The sequence below is a fragment of the Bombus vancouverensis genome, chromosome 3, assembly GCF_051014615.1.
Source record: "Bombus vancouverensis nearcticus chromosome 3, iyBomVanc1_principal, whole genome shotgun sequence".
In the NCBI taxonomy this organism is placed as follows: domain Eukaryota; kingdom Metazoa; phylum Arthropoda; class Insecta; order Hymenoptera; family Apidae; genus Bombus; species Bombus vancouverensis.
In genome coordinates this window covers 19,179,583-19,194,974 of record NC_134913.1, presented here as the reverse complement: position 1 = coordinate 19,194,974, position 15,392 = coordinate 19,179,583, and the positions used below count along the sequence as shown (strand labels likewise).

The window sequence follows — 15,392 nt, the reverse complement described above, 5'->3', positions numbered from 1 at the left end:
AAATTTTAAAAACGCGTGGCAAGTTGTAGAAAACGAGGAAACTGGTTAATTGGAGTTGGATAAACAGATTGCAGGACCTTTTTACACCTTGACAAGTACCGGTCATTTGGACTGGTATTGGTATAAGTATCCTCGATACAAAATCTTTTTAAGTTTGAATACATAAAAAACAAAATAAAATTCGTTATATTATTCTTTTAGTTATCGTTGCGAAAGTCATTACATGATTGCGCAAAAAAATATAACACGAAGTGGGAATTTTAAAATAAAATTGTTAAACCAGTCAATTTGATAATATTAAAGCTCGATGCGTTTCCACAACAGACATGTAACGTTACCGCGCAGACAGCAACTCACACGTAGCGATAAAATGAAGCTTATCGCCAGATGTGTAACAATCGTCCACACGTAGATATTAAACGCATAACGTACTCGATTGCGAAGAATAAGAATACACTTGCTCGCATGTATTTTTCTCCAAATAGACCGATAGACCGTCGAACGCTCATCTCCGTTAGGCCTAAGCAAACTGTGAAATAAACAAGCGACAAAGATCTTGGTGACGACCGAATGGGAAAGTTCGAGCAGAATTAAAACTTAAGTGACGAGGGGTCATTAATCAGATGCAACGTATCGAAGAGGATGGGCCGAACATTTAACACGATTAACCTCGATGTACATAATTGGAAATGCTGTCTCAAAGTTGGCAATGATAGACCATCGTGTTTAGAAGATCGAAGGCAACCGATTGCGTTCTTCAACGGCGATTAATTGTTCGGATAACTTGGTATCGAAGTAATCGATCGGGGATCGGGACACCCGCGACGCGCTTTCGTGTCCCCGAAGCGACCGGGAACGCGAGAACGAGGACGAATCGATCGTGTAACAGCCACGCCACTAAACTATTCGCCTATTTTATAGACCGATTGGAATGTTGCAGGAAGGAAGAGTTCGAGGCAGTCATCCGATAAAGGAAAAATTCTCTAACAGAGTAGTCTTGGTCCAGAAAATTGATGGACCGAATATTTTCTCTATCGCAATTTGCATGTTTATCTGCTAAGGAATTATTCGTAGAATCTTTAGCGTAATCACGTACGTAATATTTTTAAAATACTTTATCGATTAACCTACATCCAAGTTTAACTTCTTCGCGCGATTCTATTTCGAATCCGAGTGTATTTAAATGTGAAAATTTCTGCCAGCCTCTAGCAGACTCTCGTTGGACGAAGAAAAGCCAAGAAATTGCACATTGGAATTCTCTCATTTTACGAGCTACGACATTAGGTATTAGAATCTCGCTTTCTAGACCGAACTTGAGCCGCGGAGAGACGAGTTCGGGGAGAAGCGAAGAAACGCGCGATTCCAGGGATTGTTTGGCGAGGCAGGCCGATCGAACGCTTCGCGCGGCTTTCACCTATTTCTCGTAAAATCCGAAACTAGCTCGGCGACCCGTTTCGTTTCGTCGTTGATACGTATTATCGTACGTTGACTGGTTTTCAGCTGTCAGGTTTGGCGTGGTCGTGGTCGCTCGATGGAAATAATCCGCGATGATGGATGGACCGATTAACCGTTCTTCGCGAAGATTCCTGACAGATGTTCCACGCAGCTGTTCCCGACTAAACGAAGGGGAGATTCCTTTCGATTCTAATCGCGAAACCTGGAAATTGTTCGGGCCACGTTTCCGGATGTATTATCGCGCTCGAAACGTTACGTCGATTAATCCTGCGTCCACGGCTTTCACCTGTTTCCATGTGACGCGAAACACGTGCCGCGGCCGGCGATTCATAATCGAGAGGCGAGCCCGAAATCGAGCCGAGATCGTTAAGCGATCGATCGACTTTCTATTTCGTATTGCCACCAGCTCCAAGGGGACTCTACTCTGGTCAGAAAATCCTTTCGTATCGCTTCGTGTCGTAACGGAGGTGCGATTATCGTAGCTACCTGATCTTTCGTATTTTGATAATTTCTCGAACATCTCGGCGATCGAACGACGACTGCGTACGCGAAGGAGAAGAAGGAAAAGTTTCGGCCGACGATGGATTCGTATCGTAGTGACGTATCGTAGCGATTGCAGGCATCGAAAGGCGGTGACTCTCTCGTTAAAATGTTTCTGGAGCACGCGATTCCGATGGCGATCGTTACCCAACGTGACTTTAGGGGCACCCTCTTCTTCTCTCCTTCGTCGTTTCGATCGCTTCGCGTGAACAGACACGTAACCTCTTTGCCACGACCGCCGTCGTTATTGCCGTCCGGCGTAATACGTTTTCATTAAATCCCACCGCTGCGGATAATTTCTTCATCTTTCCGTAATCTAGCTTTTCAAGGTTGAATTTCATTGCAACATTGAAAGATATTATACATCGACGTTCGCGATAGCTTCGTTTAATTAGTCCGATACTCTGATCGATGGTCGAGTAATTAACGATCGATTAAGTGTGATTTCTCTTCGTTGCTTATTAATGCGAAAGATGCGACCAATCGCGCGAAAGACGGCGCGAAAGCGAACACGCGTGTACAGGACAAGCGAGGAAGAGGAATATCGCGCGTGTGAGAACGGACCACAGTCGCGGCGGAGCAAACCTGTTAACGGCGATAACGGGACGGCTGATTGAAACGCTACGACGAACCGTGGATCGGCCAATTAGTTTATCAAATACCGGGAATAGTAGAGCAGAGTTTATCGCGTGGCCATCTGCTTCGCAGTCGGTAACTCGTTAAGTTGCCATAAACCGCGGGCAAGACGATAAGCCGGAACGAGTTGTTCTCTATAATTCTCGCCAGTTATCGAATAGTTTCAGCGTTTTCACACAATATCGTTGGATTTTTATTCGTATTTCTGGCGTATCTTTTGCTTTGAACTTTAACCTGTTACCAAAGTCTTCTGGGTGGTCCGGTTACGCTTTCGAGGGAAATAATTTTCGTACAATTTGATGGAATACGACAAAAGCTATAAGATAGATCGAGTGACGCAGTTTCGATATACTTGCGCTTATCTTCGAGGTAGTTTACGTAGATATTTATCAATTCGTATGCGATGCATTTCTATAGATGTTTCCCAATGTAAAGCGCAATGCTATCGATAGCCTCGTTAAGAGATGCTCAAGATCGCGATCGAGCGAACCGGGCGGTTTACTTTTGTATACGTAGATCCGTTAGGAACATGCCGATCGATAATAAACTTCTTATCGGTATCGCGGCAAGACGATTGCCATCGTAACGAATCGAACGGGTCGAGGGAAAATGATTTTCGCAACATCGAGCTTCCCACTTGCAAATCCAATTAGCTAATAACAGTGTTTTCTCCACCGCTTCAATGAAACACAAAATCGTCGAGCCGTGAATCAGCTCGTAATTATCAATCGAATCTGAATCACGAGCGAGGAACGCGTCGACAGTGATAAACTGCGATAATTCACCGGCGAGGTTACCAAGTTGTTTATTCGCTACCTGGTCTTTCATTCATGAATTTTCGCGAGAAAAAAAGAACCACCTTCGACGAGCTGTATTTATTTATCGCGTGCACGATCCACGTGAAAGAAGTCGGAGGAACGGTGGCGCTGCCACGGATCCTTTTACGAGAAGGTGGCGAACCGATGGCGCAAATCGGCCACCCTACCATTCGTCTTATCGACACGAGCGCACACGGAAACCGTGGCGCAACGAAATAACGAGTTCTAATTGCGAAAGCAGATCTACAGGCTGGGTGGCGAGAAAAAAAGCCGAAGGTGCACCCGGCACCTGATTCATTTGAGTAGATAACGATCTATGACGCAGATACGGGTCGCCTTTAAAAATCGTTCCTCCACGCCTCGATCTTTTCTCCGGTTCCACGCGCCTGGCCGATTTCTTGCCTCGTTACACCGCCGCCACAACCCGACGCTCGGCTCCATCGCTTTTTTTTCCATTTTCCGGGTGAATAAAAGTCGCTTTGTACTTCGATCCGAGGGAAGTACGACCGGTGGTGAGATAACGATTATTAATATCTTCTGTCGTAAATTCACCGTGTTTACGTCACAGAGCACGAGCACGAGCACGTAATGTTATGCAAATTTCGAGCTGACGACTTTGACATGCAAGTTCGTGTAACGTAACGTTCGCGTACAGAAGCGTTAAGTTCGGTATTACCTAGCAGACGCTTAATTCGCCAAGTAATTTCCACCACTGAAAAATAATTAATCGGTACGACATTGAGGTTGGATAAGGGATCGTTCCCACTTCGATCGTAAATAGCGACATTGTAAAAAAGGCAACATTACGCTCGAGTTTTACGCCGATAGCAACGGCAACGCACATATATAAAAAGAATATCTATCAAACTTTGATTTGATTAATGGCGATTGCGTACGATTAATTGGCGTATTACGTGGATATAAACACGATCGGACGCGTTCACCGCACACACACGTGTCCGCCGGTGCGTTCCTATATTTCTTTGTAGAAATTAACGTTCAATTCGCGTATAATAAACGACCCGATGTATTCGTTCTGCCATTGAATTATTAGTCGAATAAATTATTACCGAAAGTAATCGTTCGCGGGTCCAAAACCGGTTTTTCGTTTTGTTTCGTCCCGATTCCAGCACGTTCCTCCGCTTTCGTTTCAAGGTTCCATTTTCTTCGTTGGTTACGGAATACTCGCGCGCGTTCGATTATTACGACCGTCGTTTCGTCGTTTCGCGAGTTCCATCGGTGTCACCTACGGATTAAAAAGCGCCTTCGAAACTTTCCACTCGCTTAATCTCCATACAAACGGTCGAATCGAAGTTTCGATCTATCATTTCCATAAAAGCATTTTTACATTCCTGTCGAAATTGATTTACAACATTCACGAGTACGAAGCAACCTCCGAGGTTAAAAAACAGATCGTAGAAATCACCGGTAACTTGAAAATTCATCGCGAAACAGAAGACGAATTTGAATTTTGCTCGAATGGAGGGGAGAAATTACGCAGCGGTTCCTTTCATCCCAACCGCAGCGTATTAAAACGATGGGGCGCCTTTCTTTTCACGATTTAAGGGATTTGCAGCGGTGTGCAATCGCTGCCGCGAGCGTAAGCATCTCTTACGCGGCACTACAATTACCCGAGGATTGAAGACCATCCGCTAATTCCGCCGGTAGACAGAGGTCATTTGCAACATGATGACTCTGCTCGCTTGCTGGATAGCGAGAGAGACTGCCTCTCCTGTTGGGTTCACCGGGGCCGGTCGATTACACGGAAAACAAGTAATCGGATTAACGGGGCCGACCGTTTCTTCGCGAAACTTTCGTCCCTTCGCGAAAACGACCTTCTCTCTCTCTCTCTCTCTCTCTCTTTGCAATTTTTGCCGTTAATCGGTTCCGCGGGCAATCCCGCCGGACGTGACCCAGCGCCCGCGTAATTTCACCGTTTACGACTGCTTAATTCGACAAGAGGGGCGTGCTCCTCGAAGATCGAGCTCTGTTCAGAATACTTCGATTTAATAGGATTCGGTTGCGCGATCTCGCATGCGATTGCCGAGAATCGACCGGCCAGACGAGCCAGGATCGATTTTTCGGTGGTTCTTGATCGCTAGATCGTCAGTTAGCGCATTTATTGCAAACGCGAGTGTGTAAAAACGTGCTGCACGCGTGTATATAACGCGCAAAATTATTCAAAATATCCAAAAGTGACGCTTGTAATATTTGGAGTACAAGAGCGATGATCGTTTGGCTCGTGTTTCTATGAATTTTGCGTAGAGAAATCTATAGCCTATCGATCGCGAACGATCGAATACTTCGAGTGGAGGATGTAAATATCAAGGGAAACGAAGGAAAAAAGATTTTACAGTCGATTGCAAGATGTAAAAACATATCTAAATTGTCATTAGCATACCGTGCCAACTTGGTCACAGGAAGATCTGGTTGCGAATTTAATAGCGGAAGAAGAAGAAAAAAAGAAAATTGAATGCGCGCATTTCCTTGTCTCCAAGACACTTGCTCCGCTTTAATGTTGCAATTCCAGTAAAAACTAACGCACTTCTCTTCGGATCCGGTTCGAACGCTGTACGAACTTCGTGACGCAAAAGACAAGGAAGAAGTTTTCCTACTTTTACTCGCGTCCACGAAGGGAACTGGAAAAGAAACCGACGACTACGAGGACTACGAGGACTAGGACACATTCCGTTATCGGTGGGATCGCGCGTGTTCCTGTCCCGGCGTCGATCGTTCCATACACCGTTTCGAGAATCACAAGTAGATCCTTTTAGCATTCGTGGCGTTGCCCGGTTAACAGGTTGCACGGAAATCTAACGAAATAACTAGTTTCGCTCGCGAAATTGCGTCATTGTCCTCGAAAGAACGAAAAAGCGGGTAAAAGAGAGCCTGCTGTGTCGTGCGAGAGCAGAGAAAGAGATCTTTTCGTGCGGAAAAAGAAACTGATAGCTATCTACGTTCCTATCGTGCGCCTATGAACTGTATACGTCAAAGGTATATCAGGCATCCCGTGCCTTATCATTTTCTCTCTACCGTCTTAAATAAGAATTAGTTGGTAATAATTTTTGTTACGTATAATTTTTGGCCTATTAATTTTCCATCCAAGGGATTAAAGTATCTAGTTGCCTACTATATACCACGATTTAATTTCAGATGAATTATAAACTGACGAAGCAACGAATCGTTTCATAATCTGGACACCGGAACAGGTGCCACCGTATAAATCATGCAAAGCGGATACGTTGTTAGTCGTTTGACGTTCGACGTCGCGAGGCGAATAGTTCCGTTTGCGAAACGAGTTACCGTGCAACTTCGTTGAACGAACGGAGAGATAGAGCGGGGTAAAAAGTAGGAGAGAAGGAAAGCTGATTCATGTAAGTGCAAGTATCGCGGAGCACCACCTTGAAAAGTCGTCCGCGGCGCAAGGAAAGGCGCGGGGAGCGCGAATTAATTGATAATTTCCTAACAGGCTGTTTCCATCGTGCTTCGAATCGTTTTGCGCTAATTTTACGATTCGAACGTACAAGGAACATGAAAAACAGACGTTTTACATATATAATTCGCGTGTTATGATCGCTTAACCTTTTCCGACTGCAAGAAACCTATGTACCCTTAAGTTAAGCAAGAGTATCAGGAATAAGTAAATATAGGAAATTCTGTTTTAGAGAAACGACGTTCGTCACTTTGTGCACACTGGTGTTGTTGATCGTCGATCGTTTGCATGATTAACGATTATATCGTATTCTAACTTTTTCCTAGTCCGTATCAACTCAACGTTTCTTGGGTATCGAATACGAGTTTCCAACTCGATTCGTATATTCATCCCGATCGTAAAAACCGCGATACCTGTATCATCGCGAAATCGCCAAGGATATTGCAGTTTAATTATGCGTAGATTCCAGCTGTGAGGTGTCACAGCGTATAATTGCATCTGTAGTCGCGATAAACTAGTTGCTGGTTAGCGCGGAAATTCAACAAGACGGTCGTTCAGAGATGGAAGACGAGAAACGAGCGATTTCTAGACGATCATCGCGTAAATCGGTTATCGTCGAGCCGTCCGCTGCAAATTATCGCAATTAAACATAATTATCGCGTCGCGTCGCGTCGATTCGCGATACACGCGTGACACTAAGTACGCGATTTGTAAGTACGCGAGCTCTGATCCCCGCGACCTTTGGTCTTTCACCGTTTCCGGCTGTTTTTCGAGAACGCATCTCGGTTGTCGAAGCGGAGCGCGTCGGCGTTCCCGCGTGAACGCGAGCGAAACGCGATCGCGCGCCAACCACCTCGAGCAGCTGGAATTGCGAAAGTCGCCGGGACGCACATCTATTAATACCGTCTTATCTTTGCTGGTGTGGGTGTTATCAGGGCAGGGCGTGTCGCCAAGAAAGCAACCAGCAAACTGGCAGCCGGCAACGTGACTGTCTGCCTGCCGCCAGCTAGAATCCGCTTCTCTCTTCGTCTCTTCGCCGCCATCCCTGTACGTTCCATCTGTATCTGGCTGGTTCGAGCTTGAAAGGCTGTGGAAGCGTTCTGCTTCCCCGGCGAACAGATACGCGCGCGATCTCGCTCGTTTCGATAAGGCGAATCGCGTTCAGTGGGAAGCAGCGACGTTGTTGGTTTTCTTGCTAGTTTCGTTCCATTGAAATTCTGCTCTGTCCTTCTTACGGAGACTCGTAAACGTCCATTATGTCTAACGTTTGCAGATTTCAAATTTTGCTACTTTTGTCTCCTTGAGCCGTTGAGTTGGGCAGGATCGACGCACAGGGACGAACGATATAGATATTTTAAAAGTGCGCGTCACGCACAGATATGACATTTTTGGAAACTGACGCCGAAAACCACAGTGGGTCACGGCCCCTGAGATATGGTGTTCGAGTAAACGATCGTCGCGAACGTTCTTCGACAAGCACGAAACGCTAAATGAAATCACCACTCGTCACTGAAGTATGCGATTACAGGAACAAACACCAAAGGGACACGCTCTCCCATATGAATAAATATTACTTAACAAACGCTTAAATGTCAAGTCAAAAAACACGATCGACCCGACGTCGATGCAAATCACGGTCGAAACAAACCGGTTGAAGTTAACATTGTAAAAGAACTGTAAATTCTCTCGCCGGTGTCTTATCAGCGAATTATGCGAACGATTTTCACACGGTTCGAGGCGGCGACCGGGATGCGCGTGTGACCCGAACAAATTTCATGGCGAAACGGTACACGTACGACGCCAGATAACCGGATAGCCGAGGTTATGTAACGCGTGAATATAATTATGCAGATCGCCGAGCCCGGTGTGTCTCTCTTAACATTTACCTTTAGCCCGGCTTGGATCGCAACGCTTAAAGGACAGGTCACGCATGCGAATCTAGCCGGTTCCTAGACGACGGTCATCGCGACGCGAGCGTATATGCGTCGATCCGCACCGGAAATAACAATATTTTACTTTTGCCGCGTTAATTACGAATTTTCACGAACAAGTAACCTCGGGAAAATCGATCAGCCGATATTTGAACTACCAGCATGTAAGATCTGTGTAATACCTACGAAAGAACAAAAAAAAACTGTAAAGTTCTCTGGTGCGCGGTTGCACCATACCGATCAAACACGTTGCATCCACTCGCGGCGCGTCAAAACGAGGAAGCGGTTCGATCGGTCGAAGAAACGGCGTTCGTTAAAATTCCGTCTATCGAGAGCAGAGATTCGCTGACCGCCATTTTCACCTAATCCGGGCCTAACTGGGACCCGTGCTCCGTGTCTCGGTTACATTCTAGCCGCATCGGTGTGCACAAGGAGCGCAACAGCAAAACCGCCGAGGAAATCGCAGGCTGTCGAGCGAAGAAACTCCGTTCGTTAAAATTCCGTGTATCGAGAAGCAGAGCTTCGGTCGTGAGTTCTGCGTGGCCAAAAGGACGTTCTCGTCGTCTGTCCTTGTCCGCGGCGTTTCTTCGCGACCATTGTGCACGCACAATAAAGAACCGCACTCCCCGGGAGCCAATTAAGCAGCGTGAACTCTCTAGTCGACGAACCGGTCCACGGAACTCGCCGTTGCCCTACGGCGAATTCAACGAGAAAACGATTATTAATGAGGCATCGCCGCCCCCGTATCTTATTAAGAACGATGGCGGTCTCGTCTTCTCATGGTCTAACATCTTCGTGACGGATAAAGCCGAGACAGTCCGGAGGGCGGCTGTACGCGTTCTTGATGTCTTTATCGAACTCGTTTGCACGATAATTCCACTTAACGAACGCGATTCGATGTCCGTCGCATTTGTGTCGACAAAAAGGATAAATATCGGATTAATATCCGAGCACAGAGATGGTCGTGGAATTTCTTCCGACGTTTCTTATTATCCTATATATCCAATGATGGAACGATAGAAATAATGGTATACGAAGAATCAGTTTGTTCAAAGTCGTACCACGCAATTCTAACGACCGTCGCGTGTTTCGAGCGACCGTAAAAACTAGCTCGCGCTTGCATGCGCTGTTCGGGATGCATCGATCACCGATACTCTTTAAATCTTAATCCCCCTTCGGGCGATAGTCTTCTCTTCCTCATTTCGTTACGTCCTAGATTCTCGTTTTCACGCCGTAAGGGACGTTCCACGACCGTAATTTTCATGCTGTGAATCGTTTCTCCCTTTTACGTGCTGATTAGACGAGAAAAATCAACCTGCTTAAGTAACAGTCTCTCCTTTAGGAGTACTCCAACTGTTTTACGCGTCTAGTTTGCCAGCAAATGCGCGAATAAACGTTGTCCTACCCACGCCGAACGTCTAAACGAATCTAATAACCCGTAACTCGAAATACTTTGTGCAAACCAACGAGAGTTTAAATACACGTTGCTGAAAATTTGCAACGTTAGATGCTTGAAACTCGTAACCAAACGACGTAAGAAACGTCAGAGGCAAGTCGAATTGTCCGATATTCGAAAATCTGTCGTTTCGTAAACGGCCGGGCGATTCGGGCGTCGTCGTCCGGGCGCGAAGAGACGATGCAAGCGAAGTCTGAGCGCCAGGGATGTTGCCGATACGGTGACGACTCGTGATTGCCCCAAGAAGGGAAAGGTGTGGCGCGGTGCAGTCATGTTGCTGATTTATAAGGCTAAATTCCTTTACTGCTTCGCGGCGTGCAATAGTCTATAGTGGGTCGCCGCGCAGGCAATATAACCGCCTACACCTAGTCCTGACGCGCGATTCGGTTCTAACGTTCAACTAAATTTATCGCTACTTTGCCTTCTTCCGCCCCCTCGGTCCTCCAGCTGCGTAATCCTTGCTCCGCCGCGACGTGACCCACGTTAACGAACCAGAAACCGCTTCTTTCACTGTCCAGGTGAGAGTCACGTTACTCCTTTTACATTCGGGGTATTAATCTTGAGAGTCGAGTGTTTTATTTCTACCATGCGTCCACTGATTCGTCAAATTTTGTTGAAATATATGTAAACGACGGGATATCGGGATTTTCCAGCTCGTTGGACGAGCGACGATTAATATTCTTCGTGCGAGCAAGGATCGTTCTAATCGACACAAGGACGGTATTGAAATTAATTGAACGATCGCGGATTGTCCTCTGTTCCGCGTCGGGAATTAAAGGCGAGCGTAAATAACGATAATTGTATCGTGCAGCCTAGAATTACCTTCCTACACCGGTGTCTCTCTTATTGTTAGATCCGGCATTGAGCAAGCCAAGCAACTCGTCTGTGCGCGCGGTTATCGCGCCTATTTATACAGCCCTTCTAATTAAATAGACGATTCAGTCTAATCGATGGGTTAGGTTTGGGTTAGGTTTGTCACTCAATGGAATGCCGTTCCTACGAACTCAAACTTCTGGAGAACGTGTTTCGTTGGACGCGTTCATCCCTTTCGATTCGTCTTAACGTCGACCGCTCGAACTTTGAGATAATTTGCGAAAGTGAAAACATCGTGATATCACGATCTATAAGCAAGCATTTCGCGGACGAGATTCGTCTTTAAGATTCAAGGTTGTCCTGTCGTTCGCCAGGCATAATACAATGGACATCATCGTTCGAAAATGTCTTTGATTGCAAGGGTAGAACGACGCGTCTCACTGTCAAATCTCCATGTTCGCGAGCGTAATCGCATTACTGACGACTCGATCGGAACACGTAGCCGCCCACGTACGCTCATTAAATCGTACGAATATTTCGGAACAATGGCCGAGCTCGAGATACGTACCAAGTGGCCTTGGTGCCTCACCGATCGACGTTTAGCAAAATAATGAATAGGTAGCAACGATCTCGCGAAGTTATCGGCCCGTTCCTCGTGAATAAACCACGTTCATGCACTCTCTCTCTCTCTCTCTCTCCCTTTCTTTATCTCCGTCTTCCTCTCCGTTCTCTCTCTTTTCGCTGTCGGTCCGCGGCGAGATCTCCGCGAGTAACTGGGGCGGAGTTGTGTTGCATCACCGTGCCACAATACCCATTGCCTCCCTCCTCTCTCTCTCCTTTTCTCTCGTTCCGTCTTTCTCCCTCTTTCTTCGTTCGCGTAGTCGTTTTCCCTCCAATCCGCCGCGACTCCGACGATAGGACGCCCTGTATCTGCGTCGAATCGTCCGATGACGAGGCGTTCCGGGATCCTGTTGTCTCCGCCGAGCGAATACAGTCGCGTTCTGTCCTTTCGGTCCTTCCTTTGGTCGTCACACGGCCACGTGTTCCATAGTCGAGACTTTCAGCAACCAGCTCGTTCTGTTTTCCACTCGTCCGTTATACGCAAAGATCCTACAGCCGCTATTAACAAGATCAAACTTTCACCCTCGTTCGTCATAGCGTCCTGCCAGTGTAGCACAAGATGACGATTAACAACGCTTAACGTAAAGTCGACAAATCTTTCGAACAGCCATCGCACGAACCATTTAATCGATTAACTCGACTTAGTCGAACAGAATCCGACGAGTATGATCGAGGAGCGATGATTTTCGAGGACAGACCTTCGCGCAACGTGTCATCATCGCTCGTGCGTTTTCTCACTATTTTACCTGCGTTGGGCGCCACGTCGAAGCTTACCTTAAGGGGGTGACCTTAACGTTCATCGAGAGGGCTTACGTCACGAGAACCGGACGGATAAATCGGAGGATGTGTAGCTACGGCCGTCGGCTCGGTGTTCGGACGACAGACCGATTATTTGGAGTCGATTAAAAAGCGCGACCTAATTATCGAGCAGCAAGATCGGAAACTCTGCTCGGCTGGAGCGCGGCGTTACGCTCGGCGGCCAGCTTCGCTCTCCACCTACACGCTCGTCGGCCGTCCTCTTCAGCTCGTGACGACATCTTCCTCTCCTACGTTCGCCGAGCTACCACGCCTTTCTAAGCCCAGGGGCATCCGACTGGATTAGATTCTGGATCGCTTCGAGGCTGCCGGCTTGTCTTAGCTCGACGAATATTCCATCGCCGATTACATGGACGCATCTCTGTGGTCAGACGACGCTTGTACGCGCAGGGAAAGTGATCCGTTCGAGGGAAACGCGGTGAACTGGATTTTTGAGAAAGTAAAACGTTGATGACGAGATGATAATGCAACGAGAGACAGATATCAGTCTTGGTGTGTGGAGCAGACGGAGGAAAAATGAGATCGAGTTTCGAAAGGTGGATGATGATCCTTCGCTGGGAACACGGGAAAAACAGAAGGATAGGACGGGCGGAGTGAAAGCGAGAACGAGAGAAAGATGGAATCATTTATAACGAAAACCAGAGTATGATCAATTGGATCGGATGTGGGAGTAACGATTAAGCTGAATCTAACAGGTAAAGTCGTTAGACAGGCGATTAGTAACGTGAAGAGGGAAACATGTAGGTTTGATTTCTGTTTGCGGTGTGTCATTATTTTAAATCGTAGAATTCCTTAACGAGTGTACGTTCAAGATGCAAAGAATAAGGCAAGAAACGGAATAGACTTTCGATCGAGATATGCAAACGCGATAAAGCAACGTATACCTAGAGCGTGCAGAATTCCAGGCATAGCGAAACGAAATGCAAGATGCGACGCGGTTCCATAATTGTCAGGTAATTTATTAACGATCGAGCCCTAGGTATGGTTTAAGAGGTTCTAAATCATAGATCAGGGATATGGAGAATGGAGATGGGTTTCCCGGTTTTTGTCGATTCGTCGTCGATCGTGCCGCGGTGAACCGTTCCGATCACGGTAATAGGCTCCCTCGGTTCGCAACGGGGCCCCCGCTTGAAGTTGCAGTTGCAGTTGCAGTTGCAGTTGCAGCACACGGATCGATTTTCTACGTGGAAACTGCACGATCCAATCGGTACTGACCTGCGCGACCTCCGTCGCATGACTCGGATCTCCTGCTCGCACCAGCCCGCTCTTTTCGCTTGATAATAAGCGCTCGATTCATCTCTCGTACCGTGGAACATTTTCGAACGTCGTCCTAATAAAATTAATAGAAGATCGTCACGACGACGATTGCTCAACCTTCGGACTTCGGACGAGGGAAACTTTAATTCGAAAAATTACCATAAAAATTACCATAAAATTTACTTAATTATTTATGTAATCTCGAGAAAATAAAGCTTTTAATTAACCAATGAATATGCAGTTTTCTCACGATTACCCGTGCTCTCCCGATTGCACAAAGTCTCCAATTGTCCCGACCTAAGTTCAAACCCAATTACTTGCCAAGTAATTAGAAAGCCCTCCTCGGTGAGTATCGATCGACAATCGGCTGTCAATGTAACATAATGGAGCTACCTAGCGTTGAAAGTTCTTCGATCCGTATCGTTACGATTGTGCAAGTGGCTAAGATTGCCAAGCAATTAGCTAAACGTAATTTCGACGGTTCTTTTGTTTCTCTGGTTATTGGAAAGGGGACACGACCGATATTTCATTCGCGATTAATCCGTCTGTTCTACCTCTTGTTCGTCCTCTCTAAGTAGCATAAGTCGACTACAATCGAGGTAAGAAAACTTTGAGTCGGCAGAAGTTAATCCAACCGAGATCTACTTGAAACTCGTAAAGCCATAACCCCGTGTCATGATTCGCGTTACGTACGATCGTAACGTAATCTATGTTTCGCAAAAATGTTCATCTAACAAATGGCCAAGGATTGGCGTAATCTGAGCGAAATCACGCGGATCCACTGGTCGAAACGAGGCCGTTTGAAAATATCTCGCCGGAGAATTTATCTCGTCACGCGCATACCGTGCCGTCTCGAATTCTGATTTTTGTCACGGAGACGTCATCGTTGTCGAGGACATCAAGGTCGCCGAAACCTGCTCCGATTTCCGTGAACCATCGGTCGCGATGACCTTCTCTTCAGAACTGACTGCTCTTCAGAAATGGCAGACATCGGTTTAATTTCGTTTCTCTTTCGTTTCATCGATCTCCCACCGCTGCCACTCTGCTTCGTCCTCTGTCGGTGTCGTCCTTCTCTAGAAACTATCGCAGTCGAGGATAGCGGCGCACCAAGTCTATCATTATGCGGCTATTTGCGAGCACCGCGTGTACGAGGAAGGCACCGGGGACAATCTCAGTTCTGTATCGGTGGCCGCCGATCGAACCGGTTCTTTTTCCTTCTTTTCGTTTTCTGCTTCCTCGTCGTGGCGTAGTTCCGCGCTTCGCAGCGCGAGGATTCTCGGTTCTGCCGACAAAAAATCGACCGCGCTCCTCGTCCCGTTTCGCCTTCTGCCATCGCCGATCGCTGTGACGCACGATAGCAAAAAGACCTTTAATAGATTCTCGTCGCGAACGCGCCGTGACTCATCACAACCTAGCGGAAGATGAAAGCCAGAGTCGTCTGTATCAATTATTACCTCGTACGATTCGTCCTGGTGAAAATCGCTAAGGACGAGAAATAATTCGACAGTCACGAAATGCAATGCAGAAACAGAGGGGGAGAGAACAATCTTCATTTGCTACAAATATTTCATCGTTTGAATGAAATTATCTTGGAACAGATCGTTCGGTTGCCTAGA

The 15,392-nt window shown here is 46.8% G+C and overlaps 2 long non-coding RNA genes across 2 annotated transcripts in view; both read left to right on the top strand.

Annotated features, from left to right (window-relative positions):
* Positions 1–15,392, top strand: part of LOC143302461 (uncharacterized) — a 95,071-nt gene that overhangs the window by 14,055 nt on the left and 65,624 nt on the right. The gene's annotated exons all lie outside the window — the stretch shown is intronic.
* On the top strand, positions 10,794–14,010 carry LOC143302462 (uncharacterized). The gene is made up of 2 exons (XR_013057992.1): positions 10,794–13,214; positions 13,306–14,010. It is a non-coding gene; the product is annotated as an uncharacterized LOC143302462 (long non-coding RNA).